This window comes from Nannospalax galili, unplaced genomic scaffold (assembly GCF_000622305.1).
Source record: "Nannospalax galili isolate Female #2095 unplaced genomic scaffold, S.galili_v1.0 scaffold488, whole genome shotgun sequence".
In the NCBI taxonomy this organism is placed as follows: domain Eukaryota; kingdom Metazoa; phylum Chordata; class Mammalia; order Rodentia; family Spalacidae; genus Nannospalax; species Nannospalax galili.
The window spans coordinates 425,648-449,850 of record NW_008360316.1 but is presented as its reverse complement, the minus strand read 5'-3'; the positions used below and the strand labels follow the sequence as shown (position 1 = coordinate 449,850).

Here is a 24,203-nt window from a genome sequence, read left to right as displayed (position 1 = left end):
CATTTCATGTTACATGCACATATCAAATGATCACACTGAACCCCATAAACATGTATAACTATTTTGTGTCAATTAAAGAAATTTAAGGTTATATTTGCTGCAGTGCCTTGTAGAAGGAAAGTAGATGCTCCAGATCCATAGCCACTGCAGATCAACAGATTTCTCATTATCTCAAGGAGGAAACTAAAAATAAGGACAAAACACCTCTTTCTTGGTCAAAATAATTTGCCCTTCTTTGGCCTTGTCCCCTGCCGATAAAACCTAGATTCTTTCTCACATTCCTTGTAACGCATGGAAGCCCGGGTGCCGTAGTGGGCTCCATGAAGAACTCCCAATGAGAGGGGCAAGAAGGACACATGAATTCATAGCACACTGAGGAACAAACAGGAAACAGTCTGTCAACTCAGACTGTTTGATGAAACATGGAGCTCCTTTCTGTGGGTACTTTGAAAGTGGCATTTGGGCATGGTGTTAAAAATGAGTAGGACTGAAAACTATGGACATATGGTATCTTACCTTAATTGAGAGACAAAATGACCTACAGTAACAGTGTGTGAAGGTGCTTTGCAGACAATGATAGACTAGTACCATCCTTTGAAATAGTCTGGAAAAAAATTCATTTTGTACCCTTTTGTATGTTCAGAATGTAGTATTATCAGAAACGCTCAAAATTTCTGTCAGGCATGGTGGTGCATGCCTTTAATCCCAGCACTTGGGAGGCAGAGGCAGGCAGATCTCTGTGAGTTCAAGGCCAGCCTGGTCTGCATAGTGAGTTCCAGGACAGCTGGGGCTACAGGGAGACTCTGTCTCAAAAAGACCAAAAAAAAAAAAAAAAAAAAAAAAAAAAAAAAAAAGCAAATTCTACATATAATGGAAAAAAAAATAGATCTGAACTACAGATTGGCATGCCAGAGGGCCCATGCCAGAGGGCCATGTCACAGACAGATCTCACCCTTAACTTTCCTGGGTCTGTTTTTGTGTTGTTCCTTCCTCCACCTTTAAATGAACCGGATGCTATCACTGACTGATTCCTGTTCATCAACTAAGACTTGTCTGAGACAGACCTTCACCCAGGAAGTCCTCCCTGCTCAAGGGTCAAGTTTTTCTCCTCTAGGTTCCTGGAGTCCTTATTACCTAGTTCAGTTTTACAATGACACATGGCTTTAGAGATTTTTGTTTTTAGAAAGACAAGCCAGAGAGAAACAAAGAATGAAGAACCCACAATCCATACTGTTCCCCAAAGGAAAAACGGCTAATAACTTAATGCCAAGGTCATGGGATCCCTAAGTTCTCATGAAAGTCTCCAAGTCTCTAGCAGATCATTAGTATTAGGGTTAATGCAAAGGCCTCCATCCTGCTGTGTGTGTCACTCGTTCTCATCCAGGTTACCCTGCAATTGATGCAAGTGATTTGGTCCTTCGTGTCTCTGGGAAGTATAATCTGGGCCATAGTTTAAAGCACCCAAGTCCTTTGCTCTCATTTGTTAAGTGGTTTAGAAGAAAGCCAACTTCGGTATCTTAACTAAAAGACAAGACAGAACCGACATCACTGTTATTAGGCTAACACAACACTATCCTGAACTCCTGAAGCTCTGTCCTGCTAGGATAACATACAAATTAAAAAAAAAAAAAAAAAGAAAGAAAAAGAAATCACTACCTTAGCCTCTGGCTCCCTGTTTTTCTGCTAGAGGACCACAGCCTTTAAGTTGCACACTTGTTAGTTATTCCAAATATTTATTCATGTTGTTTATTTCCCAAACTTCAAGTCAAGACCTGCGTCTCTCTCCCATAGCTGGGCATGGCAACAACTGGCAACCCTGCTCACCCACGAACAGATGAGCACCTTGACCAACTTCTGGACCCCACTCCTGGAGCCTCTGCTGGGTCATTCAAACGCTGTCATTATAAACTGAGTCTGTTAGAAGCATGGGGACTTGGTGAGGCTGCAGAGTAAGCCATTGGTGGCACAATGCTGGTATTATTTGTGGCTATCCTGTATGTGCCTGCTGTGACCAAATCCCATTATAGCAGGCTATTTCCTGGTTCCTCCAGGTCCTTCATGAATTAGGTAGGGGCATCCACACAAATGAGTACACAATTCACTTTCATTCTTTACTTAGCCTTACCTTTCTTTCATGTAAATAAGCACCCATCCCTTGACCAACAGCTCATTGCCAGAACGATGACAGTGGTGTGTCTGTGTCTGTCCCTCGTTGTGCTCAATCATGGCCAAATGCAGAGAATACATCTGCCTGGCATCTTTCCAGTGAGCCCTGAGAGTAAGCAACCATAGCACACAGCCAAGGAGAGCCAAGGCTCTGCAGACCTGGGCACCAGGAAGGGAAGAGATTCCACAATCCCAGCTGAAAGCAAATTCTGTTAGGAGGGGCCCAGGCCAGGGGTTGAAATCTGCAGGTCCCAACAGACCAGATTTGGTCACCTGCCACCTAGGAAATCTAACAATGAACTGAAGGCCAAGCAAGAAATAAATTTGTTCTCTGGACCAAATTGGAAAGAGAGCTAGTTTAGAAATGTGGCTTCCCATTTGGATACTTCCTGGATCATGCAGGGAAGGACAAAAGCAGGAAGTCAGGCCTTCATATGCACATGCATACACATACACATACACACACATACATGGACACACATACACACAGTCATTAGTTGGAAGGCAAGTTGCCAGTCCTCCCCATTTCCTAAGGTCTGCAGCTTTGCTGTCCATTTTACTATCACATTGCTGTAACTATGCATAGTATATTCCTAAATACTTGAGTTCACATTTTTTAATCATTAGTCTTTTGGATTCTGTTCTACTTTGCTTCGTTTCTGTGATAAAACATTCTGACCAGTACTAACTTGGGGAAGAAAGGGTTTATTTTGTCCTACATCTCCCAGGTCATAGTTCATCAGGGAGTCCAAGGTAGGAACTCAGGACAGGAACCTGGAGTCAGGAGCTGGAGCACAGGCCATGGAGGAATGCTGCTTACTGGCTTGCTCCCCTGGCCACTGCTCAGCCTGCTTTCTTATGCAACACAGGCCCACCTGCCCAGGGGTGGCACCACCCACAGTGGGCTGGGCCCTCCCACATCACTCAGTAATCAAGAAGATGCCCCACAGACTATGGCCACAGGCCAGTCCAATGGAGGCAATTCCCCAGTTGAGGCTCCCTCAACCCAGGTGTGTCAAGTTGACACTAAAGCTATCCAGCACAAATTCTGTTTGTTTGTTTCTGCAGAGCTGGGGATCAAACTCAAGGACTTGCACATGCTAGATATATATATGTTTTACCATTGATCCCCAGTCCTAGCTGGAAGAAATATCAGTCCTTTGAATAGGATTTATGTTCTTCATTATCTTTCTTGTGTAAATCTTGCCCACAGTATTTCATCAAAAACTTCTAAATTTGGATTACTTAAAGTGGTCTAGAGGGAGGGGGCTGGAGAGATGGCTCTGCAGTTAAGAACACTGACTACTCTTCCAGAGGACCCAGGTTCATTTCCCAACACCCACATGGCAGCTAAAAATGGTTCATAACTCCAGTTCCAGGAGATCTGATGTCCTCTTCTGGACCCTGAGGACATTTCACTCACAGGCACACTTACAAACATTCAGGCAAAATACTCATACACATAATAAAAATAAATAAGTAAAAAATTACAGTGGTCTAGAAAATTAAAGGCATTCCTGAAGAAATTTGAGTGCAAAATTCTTTAGCTTGATGATTTCTAAAATATACGTTTTTAAGATTTTTTAAATTTATAATTATGTGTGTGTGTGTGTTCATGCACACGTGACTGCAGGTACCCTCAGGAACCAGAAAAGGACAATGACTCCCCTAGAGCTGGAATTATAGGCAGTTGTGGGCCATCAGATGTGGATCCTGAGAACTGAACTCTGGCTCCTTGCACACTTAACCACTTGAGCCATCGCTCCACCTCCTCAAAAAAAAAAAAAAATTGTCTTGGCCAGATCTCATTTTGTTGCTCTCAAAAATATCAATTTTTCTTCTAAAACATCCGACTTAGTTTTCATAGATGAAGTTGTTTTCTCTAACACCAATATTTGATGTGAACTGCTGCTCTTTTAAGGAGCCACATTTGAATTAAGATCCTGTAGACTGATTGATTAGAACTTCGTAATTGTAGAGAGCTAGAATGTTGCAAATTCACAGTCAAAATGATTGTGGGCTATCTTTAGTCCTCTTAATCACCACTAATCAATAGCTTCCGTTTCTGATCTAACATTCTGTGACTACTGGATAAAATGTTGGGGCTTTACTACTTGGCAGATTACTAGCTGCCACCAGCACTTAAACCTAAGAACTTAGACTAGTGAAACCCACCTACCTGATATCCCCATCAAATGTTTGGTAAATGCATTGATTTATGACTTTCTTTTGTTCTGTAGCTATAAAAATTCACAAAATCTCTTCTGCAAAGGAACATGTCACTCATGGTAACCAGAATGTGTGTTCCTAGCCATGGTCACTCACATCCGGCTCAAACTATCTCTTATTCCCCTTGAACAAAGATTGCGTTTTGACAAGACACTTGCTTATATTTTTTATTATAAAAATCACTATCGTAATAAACTCATAAATAAAACATCACACAACTAATTTTAGGTAGCCACTCATAAAACATCTGCCCAGTTTCGAACTCTATACTTCTCAGTGAACTAGTATATTAACATTCCATTTTAAGTTATAGTAAATTATGATAAAGCCCAAATAATTAAACCAGTTTGGAAATAAATATAGCAATTTCAATAAGCATTTATTCAGTTGTGGTAGTTAGGGAGAACATCTGCCTTCTGTAAATTAAAATTTATCTTGTTTTAAATGCTTTCAAATATAAGGAATAATAGGAAACATTATCATAATTCATGTCCTCACCAGATTCAAGAGCCATCAAATTTTATTCACCCGTTCTCTTCCTACATTTTTGTAAAGATAATCCTAATAATGTATAATTTTACTCATAAATGTTTCAAAGTATACCTGTAACAGTTATCAACAATATTATTCATAAAATTAATAATTTCTTAGTATCAGCAAGTGCCAAGTCTATGGGCCATTTTCTCTGACTAACTCAAAAATGTCTCGTGAAAGTTGATCTGCTCAGATGAGGATTCAAACAAAGGGACATTACTATGATTTTAATATTTTAAAAACATTTTTATATATGCTAATTGTTGAAAAATATGTTATTAGTTCTATAGATTTTCTGACGCTCTAGATTTGGCTGAATCCTGCATAGCATTGGTTCATGGTTCCTCTATGTCTCATATCCCTTAGAATAACATTCATAATAGTTCTTCAGTGATGACATAAACCACGTGCCAGGAGGCTCATAATCACATGATGTATATTTCTTATTTTAAATGGTATTAGCATTGATAGGGGATTATATGATACTGTCTTGTTCTTGGTCCATCTATTATAAAATCTATCACCAAAAATTTTTTTTTGAAGCAGGGTCTTACTCAATAGCCTACACTGTTCTTGAATTCACTGTGTAGCTAAAGTTGGCTTCAAACTCATAGTGCTCTTCCTGTGTCAGCCTCTCAAGTACTGAGATTACAGGCATAAGCCACCATGCCCAGTTACCAACCTTTTCCTCAATGATTTCCACAGCCATTGTCAAAATCCATTATTTTATTACTAATTGCAAATGTTGTCTTCTTTTTTATAGCTTTAAAATGTTTTTAATTTTTAATACGTATTGGTGTTTTTTCTGCATGTATGTAAGTGCATCACATATGTACAATGCCCTTGGAGGCCAGAAGAGGATGTCAGGTCCCTTGGAACTGGAGCTGGATGGTTGTTAGCTGCCATGTGGGTGTTGGGAACCAAACCCAGGTTCTCTGCAAGAACAGTCAGTAAGTACTCTTAACCACTGAGCAAGCTCTCCAGTCCTGTTGCTTTCCCTTCTAAAAAATTATTTTTAATTTATTATTTGTGTGTGTGTGTGCGCGCGCACGCGCGCGCGGGCACATGCACGTGCATGCATGCACGTGTATGCTATATGTGTGAGTGCAGGCATGTGCATGATATGGCCCAGGTGTGGCAGTCAGAGGACAACTTTCAGAAGTTGGTTCTCCCCTTCCACTACAGGTTCAAGGTTGAACTCACCTCATCAGGCTGGCCTGGCAAGTGCTTTTATCCACTGAGCCATCTGACTGGTCCAAATATGTTGTTTTCTAATTTTACATTCTTTTTCCATTTATTAGCTAGATTTCCAGACATGAAGAACTTTCTCTTGTGTGCTATACAGTCTGTCTGGGGATGTATGAATAAATGATTGATCCTTCCCCCTTCTTAATCATTCTTGACTTAATTAATGGATATCTTAGGAAATTTGTAAGATGACCAATGACCAATTTCATTCATTTCTTTTTTTATATCATTAGTAATTCATGAACCTTTAACAAATTAGGTGCCTTTTCCCCAGTTGTAAATATCCTCTTTGGTGCTCACGCTGGCCCATCTTTTGATAGGGAGACCCTTTCCTGAAACCCTTTGACACAATCTTAGCATCTTTGAGAGCTTCTATGCTCTTGGACCTAACAAAATGTCCAATGTTTATCTTTTACATTTGCCACTCCAGACCTAGGTTTTGTTATTCCTTTACAGAGTCTTGTTCTTGGTAATAAGTGTACACACCATAATGAGTATGTTAGACACTTTGTTACTACAAGATTTCCATTACTTCTAGAACTTTCAATGGAACAAATTAGGAAATAGTAATGTGTTAAAAAGAAAAAAGTCTTGAATTCATTCTATTTGCAATTCAAATTATAACAATGCATTTAAAATCCATTTTTCTTATCTTTTATGCTCCTGTTACATTTTACTTTTAATTATGTTAGAAGCACACATGTTGCTATTATGTTTTCTATAACAGTTATATTTTGGAGAAATTAAAAAATGAGAAAACCTCAAAAATATTACTTTCAACATTTTCCCCCCAGAGTTCCTTGTTTCCTTTCTGTCTGGTACCACATTCTTTTCTCCTGAAAGTTACCCTTTAATATTTACTGTATAACACATTTCCTAGCACTGAATATTCCTTTCACTTGTTCCAAAAATATTTATTTCACTTTCATTTTTTAAAATATTATCACTGGATCTAGAATTCTGTGTTGATAGAACTATGGTTGAAATTCATGTATTAGAAACTTTGACCCCAGTGCCATAGTGTTGAGGTGTGACCAAGCCACACGAGTTCTGCTGTCACGAATGGGTCAATGCCATTGTCACAGTGGGTTGGTTGTTGAGGGAGCACGATCAGCCTGTTTACAACCCATCCTCCATCTATGCTTTCTTGCCCTTCTTCTTTCTACCATGAAACGTCACAAGGACCCTGTGCCAGATGTGGGACCCTTGACCTTAGACTTCCCAGTTTCCTGAACTGTAAGATATTACTCTCAGAGTACCTGTTATAACAACATAAAACAGACTGAGACAGGAAGTTGTGGTATTTTGCTGTTTTTATTTTTTTTTCTAGAACTTTTAAGATACTGCTCCCTTGTTTTCTGATTATCATCATCTCTGGTGAAAAATCTGCTGTCATTTCTAATCTTTATTCCATTATAAGACACACATGTTCTTTCCCTTTGCCTAAGTTTAACAATCATTATTTATCCATCCAGATATTTTCTAAACTCCTAAATTCTATGGTTTATTGCATATTCTCAGACAGCAGTTCTTCAGCTAGCTCTTTCACCTTCCTGATTCTCCTCTGATTACATTTGAGTTGGTGTACTTGATGCCTGCCATCCCACACTTCTTGGATGCTCTGCTGTATTCCTTTGCTAACTCTTCTGGGCATGTTGGTTTTGATCATTTCTTGTCTTGCATTCTATCTTCACGTTTGCTGATTGTTTTCTTGGCAGTACGGAGTCTGATGGTGAATCCATCATAGGCACTTGTCACACTAAATTTTCCTCTGAGAGACCTAAACCATCACAATGCTCCTCTTAAGTTAAAGTTTGGGGAATAAGAATATTTATGTGGGCTTGCCAACAAAGTTCAGGATATTCAGAAGAGGGTCATTTACAAATGCATGCGTACAGGTGAGCTCCTTCTCTCCCACAAGCCACACACTCTGCTTCCCAAATGGTGAATCCCCTCCCTTTTTTCCCAGTGTGGTCAGCATTTCCCGTGTCCTTAGTGTCTCTCAGTGTCTTCAGTGTCAGTCCCTAGATGCGCCCCCCACCCCAAGTCTCGCGGGATTCAGTTCTAGTTCCCTCGGAGGTCACACATACCCAACAGCACTCCATTTTTTCATCCATGATGCACGTTTCTTTCTGGTCCCTGGACTCCTTCTTAACGTTTCAGTCTTTTTACTGAAATTTTCCATCAGACATTGCATCCTTTCCATCTTTTCCATTAGGACTCTTAATGTATCAATCATTGTTTAAAAAGAACTCCCTTCTAAATGCCATATGGAAACCTACTACTGTAGAAGCTTCCTAAATATGCACGTACATATGAAAAGGGGTTGAAATGGAGTAACCCTATAATGGGGGGCTAACACTCCCTCCAGACACCATAGGCCATCAAATTTTTTTCAAAAGCCTAATGCCAGGTACAGATTGCCTCTTTTTGAGCTGCTGGTCACTGGGGTCCCATAGGCACCCCCCAAAACATTTCAGGCTATTGCTATTGTCTTAGTTACCCTCCAGAACTTGAAGGTAGGACCCTGCCTTCAAGGACACCACATATCTGAATCATAGGACATGGGAAAGTCAAACTGGAACAGACCTGGAAGCTTTATTCCTACTGGCTAGCTTTAAAAGTGCTAGAAGGTCCTATGCATACTACCAGGGGAGAAGAGTCATCATCAGTTTTACTCAAATGTGAACCCTGGGAGATCCAGTAACAATTGGCCTGGAAAGATATGGTGCAACAATGGCACAGAGGTTATGGGCATAACCAACCACTTCTGGGTTGGACTTAAAGCCAGCTTTATAGGATGAACTGTGCTAGTTTGCCTTCATTTGCTATGACAAAACACCCTGACCAACACCAATTTGTGGAGGATAGGGTTTATTTGGCTTATATCTCCCAGGTCATAGTTCATCACTGAGGAAGCCCAAGGTAGGGACCTGGGCAGGAGCCTAGAGGCAGGAGCTGAAGCACTGGCCATGGAGGAATGCTGCTTACTGACTTGCTCCCCTGGCCCCTGCTCAATGCGCATTTTTACACAATACAGAACAACTTTCCCAGGGGTGGCACCACCCACAATGGGCTGGGCTCTATGACAACTAAAGCTATCCAGCACAATTGACCCCTTGTCAACCTGACACCCAAACACATCACTATTAAACCACAACCTTTCCATTTCTTATCACCAAGGTATGATGTTAATATTAATCTCACAATGTAAAACACACAGCTTTAAAAGTCCCACAGTCCTTAAAAACACAAACACTTTAAAAGTTCAAATCAAAGTCTCTTTTAAAAGTCTCTCTACTGTGTGCAAAATTTAAAAAAAAAAAAAAGGTTAAGTTCTGTTTTATTTCAAAGGGAAGAATCAGGCACAGTTAACCAAAATCTAAGTCCAGCAAAGTAGCTCAAGGCTGGACACCTGGGATTCACTCACTATCTTCTGGGCTCCATAGGGCATCGGCAGCTCCACTTCTGTGCTCCGCAGTCCAAAGCACACACAACTCGTCTTGCAAGCCCAGGCTGCCTCCATTCCACTCATGCTGCTGTCCTTGGTGGTGGTTCCATGGTCCTCGCATCTCCAAAAAGCTGGGGTCTCCACTGAAACTGTAGCTTCACCTTCACCAGTGGACTCTTTGGCCTCTCAGGGTGGAAAGCCTCAGATTCTCCCCATTGTCCTTCAGTCCTGGGGTCTTTACTTCAACTGAGGCTGCACTTTCACCAGTGGTCTTTCCTGGCCTCTCAGGGTTCCAAGCCTCAGCTGCTTTCTGTGACCCCTTCGTGTTTTTAACACAGAACCAAGCAGGAGACTCTAACATATGCCTAGTCCTACTTCCAGCTTGAAACGGAGGCTCAGGCTCCCTCTGAACCACAGCATCTGTGTGTTGACCCTCAGGAAATGATGCTGGTCTCTTGTTACTCACAGCCGATTTTTCAGCCCTAACTAACCAGCATCAATTGTCCCAGTAAAGTAAAGGTTTCACTTCAGTGGTTCTGGTCTCTTCTTAATCACATTTGATTCTTCAGCCCCAGCTAACCAGAAACCATAGATTCTCTATTCAAAATATCACACAAACAGCCCTGATAGTCTCCACTTCTTTTTGAAGCTTCATAAGTCAAGCCTCCATCGTCTACAGCTCTTTCAGCATAACTGTTCCAACTTCCACAGCAACAGCTCACTAAACTTGAAGCATTCAATGGCTTTTTCCAGCCCAAAGTTTCAAACACTTCTACAATCCTCCCCAAAACAACTGGGTCAGGTCTACCACAGCACTACCATGATCCTTATAGCAGTTTCTCTAAGCCAAATAAACCCTTTCCTCCCCAAGTTGGTATTGGTCAGGATGTTTTGTCACAGAAACTGAAAGCAAACTATCACATGGACCCTATGCCTTGTACTGTTAACTGGGCCCCGAACCCCACAACTGGCTAGGCCCTAGGGGAGAACCTAGTGCTATCATTCTGTTAAATAGATATAGTAAAAACTGCCCCCTAAGTCCTTATCTCCCTACCCATAGATTAGTGCAGCTCTCACTCTCATCAGAGAAGCTTCTTTTTACAGTCAATGATAATTAATACAGAGACCCATGACCGGTCAGTGTGCTTAGAGCAAGAGACTGTGGAGTGCCCAGCTCTAAATGAGACATCTATATCATACTCCTTATGGATCATCGAGAAAGAAGGGGCAGGAAGATGTAAGGGCCAGAGGGAGTAGATGTCTGTAATGAAGCAGTATTTTCTAGACATGACAGCACAATTGTATACAAGAACTGACAGCTGCTGTGACTGTATACACAAGATTTGCATAAGATCAAGTCAGCCAAAACCCCAGCATGAATGGGGAGGGGCTCATGAGGTCCCTCCCTTAGCTGAGAAGCCATTGGTAATTGATGGCTACTTGGAAAGGAAGAGTCACTTTCTTCAGCCCCTGAGAGGTTACCCATGTTCCAGTACATGGTCCTATACCCACGCATATACAAGCAGCACTAAATGGATTCAGTGGGTATTAAGTTGAAGAGAAGAAGAAGAAGAAGAAGAAGAAGAAGAAGAAGGAGGAGGAGGAGGAGGAGGGCTGGGCCAGGACAAGCTGGACAGTGGAAGGAGGAGGGGAAGAAGAAGAAAAAGAAGGAGAAGAAGGAGGAGGAGGAAGAGGAGGGGGAGGAGGAGGGGAAGGGGACGAGAAGGAGGAAGAGGAGGAGGAAGGAAAAGAGGAGGGGACAGAGCACATGAAGTTAGAAGGGAAAATGGTGGGGGGCATGGGGAAGAGTTGGAGAGAAAGGAATGGGGGTGAATTAGATCAAGCACTGTATACATGTATGAATATTAATAAAATACATTTTTTGACTTAAGACTACAGTTTATTCAATATGTCTCCAAGCACTAAAAAGATAATTTAAGAAGTCAAATTCAATAAAATTATATCTTAAAGTGCTTTAAATTATGTTTTTTAAAATTTTTATTTTGGGAACAACCTGTAACTTCAGTGACTGATGTCAAAAAAATATATACATTTTTAAAAGAACTCCCTTCTCAAGTTCTTAGAGTCTGTTACCTCAGAGTCTGTGTCTTGGTTTCTTTCTTTCTTTTTCATTTTATATTTATGAGTTTATGAGTTTGCCTACACGTGTTTTAAGTGTACCCAAGCCCCTGCATACAATGCTCATGGATGTTAGAAGTGGGTGTCAGATCCCCAGAACTGGAGTTACATATGGTTGTCAGCCACCATGTGGATGTTGTGAACAGAAGCCCAGTCCTCTGCAAGAGCACCGAGTACTCTTAAACACTGAGTCATCTCTCTAGTTCCTGGTTCTTGGGGGGGGGGGGGTTGTTTTTGGTGTTTTTTAGATATTGAATTTTTGCAATTTTCATACAATATAACTTGATGGTGTTTAGGTCCCCTTCCCTATCCACACCTCCCTTTATTGCCCCCCATCCAATTTAATGCACTCTATTATATATGTATACCCATAGATTAATGCATATATTAATGTATACATACAGTATGGCCTATAGAATCTAATTTGTGTCTCCAAATGTCCTTCAGTGTGGGTCCATCCACTGGAGCCTGGTTAACCTACCATGAGTTCAACACTTGAACGAGACTGTCCTTCCCAGTGGCCCTCTGTAACCACCATTTCCTTAGGTGGGGTGGGAGCTTCTTACCCACTTCCTCATATCTATGCTGGGATTTTGTCTGGTTTGAGCTTGCATTGGGGACTTGTGCATGCTGTCACCATTGCTGTGAGTTCATATGAGTAACTGGCCAGCTGTTACTCTGTTTCCTTGTGGTTATCCACCACCTCTGGCTCTCTCTGCAATGATCCCTGAGCCTTGGGAGATTAGATCTAGGTGTCCTATTCAGGGATAAGCACACCGTGGTCTCTTATTCTCTGCATATTGGCCAGTTGTGAGTTTCTGTGTTAATCACCATCTGCTGCATAAGGAGACCTCTCTGATGAGAGTTGAGAGATGCAGTAATCTATGGGTATAACAATAAGTCATCAGGAGTCAGGTTAATACAATAAATATTTAGTAGAAAATGAGTGTTGGGTGGTTCTTAGTGTATTGACATTGCTTTTGTTCTCTTTTACATCATATTTTGTTGAAATCTGCACATTCTATGTGGTCAGTAGACACTGAGGCTTCTTGGCCTGGAAAAGTCTTTGCCTTATTAGGCCTTTCGTTTGCCTTCTTAGAGTCTCAGACCTGCATTTAACTGACACTGGCACCTGTTGTTGCTATGATCGTTCAGTGTGGACCATGGATTTTAGATTTCTCTTGAAACTCCCAGAGACGTTCTCTTCAGCTTGGGTCCTCCCCCATGCTACTGTGGCATAGGGTCCCTCCTCGTGCTATGGCCATCTCTTGGCAGCATTCCACTACTGTTCTCTACTTGATGCTTTTAGCATAGATGGAAGGAAGGGGCACAGTCACTATTTATATAACCAGTTCCAGTCGTCTGCAGGACTAAATCTCTGGGGATGTGACCTTTCAGTGGCCATGACCTTGCCGAGAGCTGCAGTTCAGGCCCCAATAGCCCTTCTAAACTCCTCCCACTCTCCTCTCCCCCAGTAAACTTTCTTTCCTGGAAGAGATAAGGAAGAAGGATGTGGGCTGGCTCCATTAACTTCCCTCTCCCCAGTGAACTTTCTTTCCTGGAAGAGATAAGGAAGAAGGATGTGGGCTGGCTCCATTAACTTCCCCCCACAGCTGGCCCCTTGCCATAGTCCAGTATGTAAGGGACACTTTCTTTGGATCAGCCAATCTTTTGTGAGTACTCAATGAAGCTCCTAGAGAGAGCTCATCCTACATCCATACCCTTGGATCCTCTCCCTCTTTCCCCAGCCCATGCTCTGCATGCCCAGTTGTTAATAGGTTAATAGTTCTAGACTGTCTTCCCACTGTGGATGGCTATCTCACCTAACCACATGCAGCTGCCCTGTTGAGGCAAGACAGAAGGACAGGGACATTATGGAAACATGGGAAGAGTCTGACTGAAGCCTCTTGCCAGCTGAGGAACAAGAATCTTAGGGATCTTATCCACTGTAATCTAGTCAGGTGCCCCCCAGGAACCAACCTAGGAGCTCATTGAGTTTTCTTAGTAACTTTTTAAAGATAGTAACTTACAACCCCCACCCCAAATCCTGTATATGAGTATTGCAAAGACTGAAACAAAATAAACAGAAACAGTGAGTTACAAGTCTCCCTTGTGGAACCCACACACAGACACCCACATCTGTGCTCTTGGCTGTATCTAACTTTCTTCCTGGTGCTTCTTTGTCTTTAACCTCCTGCTTAAGCCTACATTAAAATATCCTTATTAAACTCCAACTCCTGGCTAGTCCTGAAATTCTTTTCTTCAGCAAACCACAAATCCTGATTTGGCCTGAGGACAGGCCCCTAAAAGTTCCAAAGAACTCTTCAGGCTACTGAAGCTGAGTAGGGGCTGTGAGGCAGGAAGATCAGCAGTTCAAGGCCAGACTACGCTATATGAGACCCTATTTTTTTAAATTCCCAAAATAAAATTTAAAAAGGGATGGGTGGGATATAACTCAGTGGCAGACTGGCCCTGGGTTCAATTCCTAGTACCATCAAAAATAAGCTAATTAATTAACTAATTATTAAAATAGGAGTGCTCTTCTTTCAAGCCCTTTACAACCTGAGCAGAAATTGATGCCTTCTCAAATTAAATGTTATAACTTTCATATTTCATTGTATTTGTATCTCTTTTACATTGAAAATGTTGGTTCCTATAACATTAACATAACTTCCTGTATCCTACTACAGTCATTTCAAAATAACAACACCAACACTAGCCTACTGAATGCAGTTTAAGGCTCTATGTGCCTTTTGAAATGTGTCTTTTCTATGTGATTTTGCTGCTGGCGTGGTAATCAGTTCTGTTCATATGCTCCAGTTGATTTTCACATTTTAAGGATTGATTTTTGTTGTTGTTGTTGTTGTTGTTCTCTTTTCCTTAATGCTTTAAAAGTAGGTAGCAATATTCAAGTTTCCAAATCCAAAATTGTAACCATCACTCAAACAAGAGCTTGTTTCTAGGCCAACTTCTCCTTGCTTTCTGCATTCTTCCTTTGGTGTTTTATCTGTCTTTCCATCATTCCTTTTTTGAAATCTAAGCAAACATACAGGCCTCAACATGGTGGTGCACACCTGTAATCCCATCACTTGGGAGGCTGAAGAAAAAGGTTGGTGAGCACAGTTAGCCTTGGCTACCTAATGAGACCTGTCTTACTTAAAAAAAACAAAAAAGTGGGAGGCCAGTGAGATGGCTCAGCAGGTAAAGGCCCTTGCCCTGAAAGCCTGGCAACCCTGAATTGGATCCCTGGAATCCACATAAGCATAGAGGGAGAGAATTTAAACTCCACAAAGTTATCTTCTGACCACCACATGTGTACCCCCTCACTCACACACATACAAACAAGACTAAAAAGAGAAAACAATGCATGTACATGTACATATGTTTATATTTACTCACATTAGTCATGGTTGGACACTGTGGACACTGCCTTCTTCACCTTCTAACCAGAGGATGGCTCCCTAGCAATACACAGAGAGCCTCTCCATCCCTCTTAATAGCAGCATCGTTTTTCATTGTATCCATGCACTGTGGGGACACATCACAGTGCCCTATACCATATCTTTGGGTTATTCATAAGCTTCTACTCCAGCTATTAGTGCTGCAATCACAGGAAAACTTACTTTACAAGGAAGTGATCATGCAATGTACAGTGTCTGTCACTAATACCACTGAACGAGATCAAAATAGCCCTGTCTGCCTGAACTCAGAACTCCAGGCAGAATGCTTCCTCCCAACCTCAACTATGGGAAAGCCCTGGTATAATTCAATCTGTTTCCTGGTGTAGACTGGTTCCACCCAAGCTCCCCAAGATCCTTTCGTTGTCCACCTTGCTCCAGCTGCCAGGGAGGAAGAACATTCTCTAGAGCAGTTGTCAGAGAGAACAGCTAACTGCCCTCATTCACTTTCACAGGCAACCTTCCTGGCCTTAAGGTTATCATTTTCCAAGCTTTGCCTGTTCTGCCATTCCCCCAAGCAGGAGGCTTGAATTACTTTTCCCAGATGAAATCTTTTGCATTTTTCCACCCCTAGCCCCATCACATTTCTCATTTAAATTTCTGAATTCTTAAAGACAATTTCCAATACTTTTCTGCGTTTCCTGTCAGTCTGCTATTCAGCCTAGCTTCACACAGTAGTGTCTAAACTTGAGGGCCTGTCTAGACACCATGGTGGGTTTCCAGCATGAGCCAGGATGGCTAACAGTAGACATCCAGAGGGCTATGGGTCAGCACAAAATGACCGACACTAGATGTCAGGGGATCCCAAAAGTAAACAGTGATGTACTCTGTTATATAACCAGTTTGTCAAGATGCCACCTTCCTGTGATTTCCTTTAAAATGTCCTTGGGATGGAGGGCACATGTGCTCTTGCTCAGTGTCTGCCTGCCCAGCAGCTGTGTGCACTCGCCTGAAGAAAACAGAACATGTTTCATTTGCCAGTGGCTCCTATCTACCTGGTCCCTGAACTCAGCCTCCACAGGTGGGTACCTAGGTTACTCTCTTTACCAACATGTCCATTGTCTGCTGGGCTTTGTCAGTACCTGTCTACAAGAGACCTGAATCCTTCAAAAATGAATCTCTTGCTGTAAATAGCAACCTTCTGTCAGAGGGGAGGGGCCATTCTACATGCTCCTAGTGCCCAGAAGACCTTCATGAGCTAGATCTAGCCCCTTCCATTCTCTGACCTGTCTGTGTCCCTCCCCAGCCTAGAGGGTCAGCTCCTGTGTCCCTTCTCTTTAAGGTTTTCACTAATGGCTACAGACAGCTAGACATGCTTTCCCATGCTCCTGTTCTTCACTGTGTGCATGGCTCGTGTTGCACGCTGTTCACACTCTCTGCAGCTTTACACAGTCCAGTGATCTCACACCTCTTCCATGAGATGTTTTTGGCAAATCATGCACCCAGGTATGACACTGGCCCAACATTTGCCACTTTTAGAAGCCTAACTGACAAAATGAATTAATATCTTCAAAAGCCATTTTTCACTCAAGCAACAATGAGCAGTACATTCAAACAATGCAATGTGTATATCAAATAGGCAAAATGTTTTAAGTTAAGGACAGTACTTGGTGTTGACAAAAATGAAATAAGGACTATTTTAATCCACTGCTGATGAAAAGTGGAAATTGGCAAAATGCTGCTGGAAAGCAACATTGTAACAGGGAAAACATGAACTCTCAGTCAACAACAGTGAGGTCCTCAGACTTCAAATCAGTTCAGCTCTGACACTCTCTACCTGGAGTGAGCATCAGATCCCACAGGGGGAGGGCTCAGCCCCCAAGACCCTCCTCCATTTTTCTCTGTGCTTCTAATAGACTAGCTATAAACAGGTCCCATGGCTCACAGGCCTGGAGGAAACATGCTTGTTATTACTATAAAGTTTATTATAAAGAAAATCATGAACACAGGTAAATGTACTGTGAAGGGCAAATCAGCTTCCCTCCTGAGAGGCTGAGTATTGGGACAAGGTCCCAAACACTTCACCCTGCCTTGGTCTTTTCTGCAACTCTTCCAGGTATCTAGAGAATACCTTAAGTCATCTGTCACCTGATTACCACACAAAGGCACTCCTTGGAGAACCTAAGGATTTGAGAAGATAAATTCAAGTGAAACAGCAATTAAGACAAGTAGCTGTTTTGTAATATCCTACTTGTGAAGACTTAAAACTAGTGACCTTGGATCTCTGACCAATGAATCACCAGTTTAGGAATCTCTATTTTAAAATACCTGAGGACTGGAGAGATAGCTCAGTGGTTAAGAACACTAACCGCTCTTGCAGAGGACCCGGGTTTGATTCCCAGCACCCACATGGCAGCTACGAACTGTCCTTAACTCCAGTTCCAGGGGAATCCAACACCCTCTTCTGACCTCCACAGCATTTGATGACACAGTGCACTCACATACGTTCAGGCAATACACTTATACACGTAAAATTAAAATAACAAATAAAATGTATTTAAAATATCTGATAGACTCCAGCACTTGGGAGGCCGAGGCGGGAGAGTTGCCGGGTGTTCCAGGGCAGCCTGGGCTCCAGAGTGAGACTCTGACTCAAAAAAGAAAAAAAAACCCAAAACACCTCACAAATTAATAAATGCATGCCTTATAGATCATACATAAATATAAGATACACTTATTTATAATGGTTAATAATTGTTTAAAATGAGTTTTCAAAATTTTGCCTTTAAATTCTTCATTTATAAAAATTAGTTAATGAAAACCATTTGTCTGTGAAAACTAGTTAATATACGTACATGCTTATTAAGGTTTGTCAGATTTACCAAATAAAAAGACAGGTTGGAAATTAAATTTCAGTTTCGAATAAAAACATTTTTCAGTATAAGTGTGTACCAAGCCTGATATAGTGACTCAAGTCCTTTGCTCCCAGCTGCTCCTAGCTCAGACAGAATAGCCTGAGCTTAGGTGTTCAAGACCAGCCTAGGCAACTTAGCAAGACTCCATCTCAAAAACAAAAAAAAACTAACAAAACAAACAAACAAACAAAGTACCCATCATTTTTGCAACTCTAATATACATGCATGTAAATACAGAGGGAAATGATTGGCAAAACATACAGCTAGAAATTATCTAGTGGCTATCTCTCAATGGCGGATTCCTTTTATTTTTTTCCTTATAATTCTTGTGTTCTATACATTTCAACTAATGAGAAATTATACCTTTTTTATCACACACAAAAAATGATAACAGATAATGGGACTAGAGAGATGGCTCAGGGGTTGGGAACACTGGCTGTTCTTGCAGAGGATCTGGGTTTGAATCCTAGCACCCACATGGCGGCTGGCAGCTGTCTGTGGCTGCAGTTCCAGGGGATCCAACGCCCTCTTCTGTTCTCTGCAGGCACTGCACAACACAGATGCACTTGTATATATGCAGGCAATATACTCATACACATAAAATAAAAATAAATAAATCCAAAAATTAAAAAAAATAATAACAGCTAAAAGATATTCTTTTAATGATGGGCTCTGGGCAATTATGCACTGAATATTTTGATCATGAGGACATGATTACATATTACTAAATTTAAGCTACATTCTACCCGTTAAAAGACTGGGCTGGTGATATGGCTTAGTGGGTTCAAGCACTGCCACCAGACAAGATGACCTAAGTTCGATCCCCAGGACTAATATGGTGGAAGGACAGAACTGACTCCTGCAAGTTGTCCTCTGACTTCCACCTGTGTTTGTCTGTCTGTCTGTCTGTCTCTCTCTCTCTCTCTCTCTCTCTCTCTCTCACACACACACACACACACTAAATAAATAAATAAACAAATGTTGAAAGGCAAAGTCAGTCTCTTCTCATCAAAGCCACTGACCTATGACTTTTCTGGATCTTCCACCAAGCTTTGTGACAGTTGCCTCCTTTTACATTCATGCTGTTGGTTTAATGAGCAGTTACCATGTGCCTGGAACTACGCTACAGACTGAAGTTAAAGAGACCAGTAAGACCTAGAAGCCTGCACTCCATGCAGTCTGAGCTCAGTGAGCTCACAGTCAGCAGCGACAAGTAAACCAACAGACAATTCCAGTTCAGTGTGAATTCTGAAGTAGACCGCACACTGGAGGAAGGGAGTCCAAGGAGTTGGGAAGAGGATGTAAGGAAAGGCTGCCTGGAGAAACACTTAAGAAAGAGAGGCAAGGAGAGGAGTGGATATTGTTTCCAGGCAGAGCAAACAGCTTGTGCATGAGTAGGTTGGGAAATGCAATTCCACTCCTCTGGCTTGACTGACAGCTATGTTACCACATGCTCTGTTATTAATCGTGGTTTCACTGTCTGCCATCTTGCAGAGAGCTCTGCCAAGTATAACGGAGCCTTCTTTACAGCTCATATTGAATTTGTGCTGCTTTTCAACTCTACAAACCAGATATGGGCCAAGAGTCCCCCTAATTCACACACACCTCCTAGTAACTCACAGAAAATCTGCGTTTTGATACCATGTTCACAGAAACTCCCCTAACAGACCTGAAAACTAATTCCCCTTAGTCAAACCAGATCCAGAAACTGCTTCCCAACACTTTTTCAATTTATCTTCAGATGATTTTGAATCTTCTGAAGTAAATTGCATTCAGACTGCTGCCATTGAGGAGAAAGAGTCTTCTGTTTGCTGATCACATGGCCTTTTCTTATGAAGGACTACATGGCCTCAACCAGAAAACCATTCTGAAAGCTAAGTATTGCTACAACAAACCTATTTTAAATAAAAATAAATTGCCTTTGGAGTCTTTCTCTAGAGTTCAACTGGTGATCAATCACTTTTAGAGTTCTCCAGAGTTCAGCTGGTTCTCTTAAAACCATCATAGCAGGTGGCTTCATTTAGTCAGGTGACACAGAGGGGTATACATACATCTTTTAGCTCATTCATTCAGGCACACATCAGCAAGCCAAGCTGCTCAGAACTAGAAGATCCGGGGAAGAATTAATGAGCTTTCTTCTGATTGTAGTAGGTGACCAGGAACTCTGACTTGGATAGCATCCAACCCAAACCATGGGGCTCTACAGGAGTTAGACCCTCTTCATATGGCCTCCCCCAGCCAGTCTGAGCTCTGGGCCTAGAAGTTCTTCTTCGCGTGTATGTGGTATGTGTGCACCTATGCTTATGCATGTTTATGCATGTGGAGGCCGGAGCAGGACATCAGGTACCTTCCTCTATTGCCTTGGGACAGGATCTCTCACTGAATCCAAAGGTTACTCTCTTTGTATTCATTTTTAATTTTTTATTTATTTTTATTTATTTTTGTTTTTATTTTATGTATATGAGTATATTGCCTGTATGTATGTTAAGTACACCTGTGTCATGCAATGCCCACAGAGGTCAGAAGAAATCATTGGATTCTCCTGCAACTGAAGTTATGGAGGGTTGTCAGCTGTCATGTGAGTGCTGGGAATTGAAACCGGGTCCTCTGCAAGAGCAGCCAGTGCTCTTATGAATTGAACCGTCTCTACAGACCCATAAAAACTTACTCTTTTGTTTGCTATGTTGATTGACCAGCAAGCTGTCCAAATCCACTTGTCTGTACTTGGCCCCTCCCTGCAGTCATGCCAGAGTTATAGGAATGTGTAGCCATGCCTGACTTTTTATGTGGGTGCTGGGAATTCAAACTCGGGTCCTCATGCTTGCAGAAGAAGGGCTCTGAGCTATCTCCCCAGTCCCATCTCTACTTTTCAAAAGAATTGATATGAAATAATTCAAAGAAAACACTTAGCTTCTTAAAGATATACTAACTGTAGTACACAATACTACCTATAATTTGAGAACACTAAAAAACAGTCACTTAAGGAACTATTAGGGCCATGTTGAGAATGGTAAGCATTGTTATGTTTATTTTACCATCCATATGCAAAGCTGAAATGGTGATGAAAATATTATATATGTAGTTAGTGGTTAAGGTTAGATAATTAAAAATATCTCAGCACCACTGCCTTGGACACTTCAGAGGATGAGCTTTATGTATGTGAATCAAAGCTATAAAAAAAATTTTGAATAATAAGCATCCTTTTATTTGCTGACCGCCATTATGAAAACCAATTACATTAGCAACAAAAGAGTGTTTTCTGAGTTAATGACTGAGGTAGTTACTTCCCAAAATGTTAAGTAAAGCAGTGTACAACATCAGTATTAAAACGTTAAATTCATGTTGTCTTTACCACTTTGATCTTCTCAACAATTAATTGGGCAAAATAAGGTAAAATATTACATTTATTTTATCCTGGGAAGTCTAGAAGAAGAGTGCTGAGCAGGCAGTCACCCAGCTGAAGGTTCAACTACAAGAAGCTGAGAGAAGGTGGGAAGACGTCCAGAGCTACATCATCAGGAAGAGAACAGCAGAGCACAAGGCGGCGTAGCAAGACTTACAGAGCAAATTTGGGGCCCAAGGAAATGAGGTACAGAGTCTGCATAGTGAACTTCCAGACACCATGGTGTCCAAACAGCAGTCAGAGCAAAGGCTAAGGCAGTTAATGAAATCAGAGCAAAGAGGAGTGAACAAAAGTCTCTACAAATTCAAGTTTGGGATAGTTAGGAACAAAATGAAGCTCTGAAAACTCAGATTCACCAATTCCTTTCCCAGATAGCAGCCCAGACCTCTACTTCAGTTCCAGCAGAATTACGTAAAGTGATTGCAGAAAAGGACAAGCAGATAAAACAGGCTGAAGATCCCTTAGCCAATGGATATGCTCACTTAACAAGTAAAGTGGAAGAACTTAAGGATATACAGATCACGAGTTTCTTATTAAAAGCCGAAGTGCTGACATTACAGGCCCTGGCTAAGGAACAGGCTGCTGCAGCACATGAAATGGAGAAGATGCCAAAGTGTTCATGTTAAGGGTGATAAAAAAAGATTGCTAGAAGAGAAACCACAGTGAGAGAGTTCAAACAAAAGAGAAGAATTTAAGACTCTGAATGATCAAAATGGAACTGTACAATTTTAACCAAATTGGGACAAGTGATGATTATGAGGAGAGAAAACTGAGTTCTGAACACCCCAGGGCCTTCCCAGCAGGAGTTGGGCTGCAGCTTATAGGAAGGCGCATGGAATCAGAGGGAGGTCAGAACAAGCCACAGAGCGAACACTTGGCTTCCCAATCCTCTTCTTTGTGGGGGGATGGGTAGAAACAGCAGGCCTTTTTACTTTTCATAGTTTTCTATAGAGTGAGTGATATCTGTAAAGGATTACATTTTGTTCCTTTGTCTTTGAGTCAGTTATAGTCATACAACCCAAGCCAGCCTGGACTTACTCCATAGCCCTGGCTGGCCCTGACTGGCAATTCTGCTTCAGCCCCCGTAGTGCTGGGATTATAGGATGTACCACAAACCTAGCTATTCAAAGGAGTTGTGATGATCGATGTGGTACTACTATGGGTGGTGTTAATACTGGGTAGGTGGTCCAGGACTCTAAAAGAAAGGTAGTTGAGCAAGTCAGATAAGCAAGTCAGTCAGTAGCATTCCTCCATGGTCTCTGCTTCAGTTCCTGCCTTAAGTGCCTGACTTGGCTTCCCTTGATGATGGACTGTGACTTGTAAGATGAAATAAATGCTTTCCTCCCAAGTTTGGTTTTGGTCATTGTTTTATCACAGCAACAGAAAACCAATGAGAACAACTCATATATACAATTGATAAATATGAGATTTTTAAATCAAGGTTGTGATACATATAAAATGGTGTGTGTATGTGCGTGCGTGTGTGTGTGTGTGTGTGTGTGTGTGTGTATCTTTATGTTCGGTTTTCTCATTTTCTTTTTGTAATGGGAATTAGAGAAGAATCCAGTCCACAGAAACTGAGCAAGAATCTGGGCAAACTTTTTTTTTTTTGTCTTTCTGAGACAGGGTCTCTCTGTAGGCTCAGCTTGTGTGGCACTTGGTTTGTATACCAGGCAGGCTTCCATGTCACAGAGATCTACCTGCCTCTGTCTCCTGAATGCTGGGATCAAAGGCGTGCACCTGGCATGTAAAGGGCAACAATTAAGTCTTACCAAAAAATAAAAAGGTAATACCCTTAATTTAAAGGTAATGAAATTGATAAAATATGCTAACACTAAGTTCTCAGGAAAAGTTCGAAGCTGCTTTTTGCTTGGCAAACTTCAAATATAAATTTAAAAGGTAAAATGGTAAAGGACTGGCCTATATGTAGACACTCGTGTGGGGTCTGGGCTTTGCTCTATATAAACTGCACATATATTTTGTCCATATTGAGATGGGCTGATTTCTCAACTGGGGTGATAAAGTTGTCTTTCAACATCAAGTCATTGATAAAAAGATAATACATTTTGTTATAAGTAATGTTATGAGATGAGCTATTTTTATTTTAATTTGGTATATATATGCATTATAAAATTATCACGAGGGGACTGGAGAGATGGCTCAGTGGTTCAGAGCACTGGTTGCTCTTGCAAAGGACCTGGGTTTGATTCCCAGCACCCACATGGTGGCTAACAACCGTCCATAACTCCAGTTCCAGGGGATCTGACGCCCTCTTCTGACCTCCCTGGCCACTGCATAACATGGGTGCACTTACACACATGCAGGCAAAACACTCATACACATAAAATAAAAATAATAACTAAAATATTTTTGAAAATTTTAATTATAAAGAGAAAGCTAATATCATTCACAAAAAGATAAAGTTGGATTTAGACTCTTATAATCTCTATTTTCATTAGATCATTAGATACTTATGTTTGGAACAGAAAAAGTTCTTATAAAATATACAGTATAATGCTATATAAATAAGACTGACAGATACAAGAGGATAAAATGTTATTTGAAATTTTGTTTATTTTTTATGTATAACTAATGAATATTCAATTATTATATCTATGAATGTCATTCTTACTTTGAAGTACAGATATATGTTTATGAGGCTTACAGAAAAATAAATCTTAAAGGATTTGTATGTAATTAGGTTAACCATAATGTTAATT

The 24,203-nt window shown here is 41.2% G+C and overlaps 1 protein-coding gene across 1 annotated transcript in view; it reads right to left on the bottom strand.

The window, feature by feature from the left end:
* CUNH13orf42 (chromosome unknown C13orf42 homolog) overlaps nucleotides 1–24,203 on the bottom strand; it is a 39,051-nt gene that overhangs the window by 4,358 nt on the left and 10,490 nt on the right. The window lies entirely within an intron of this gene.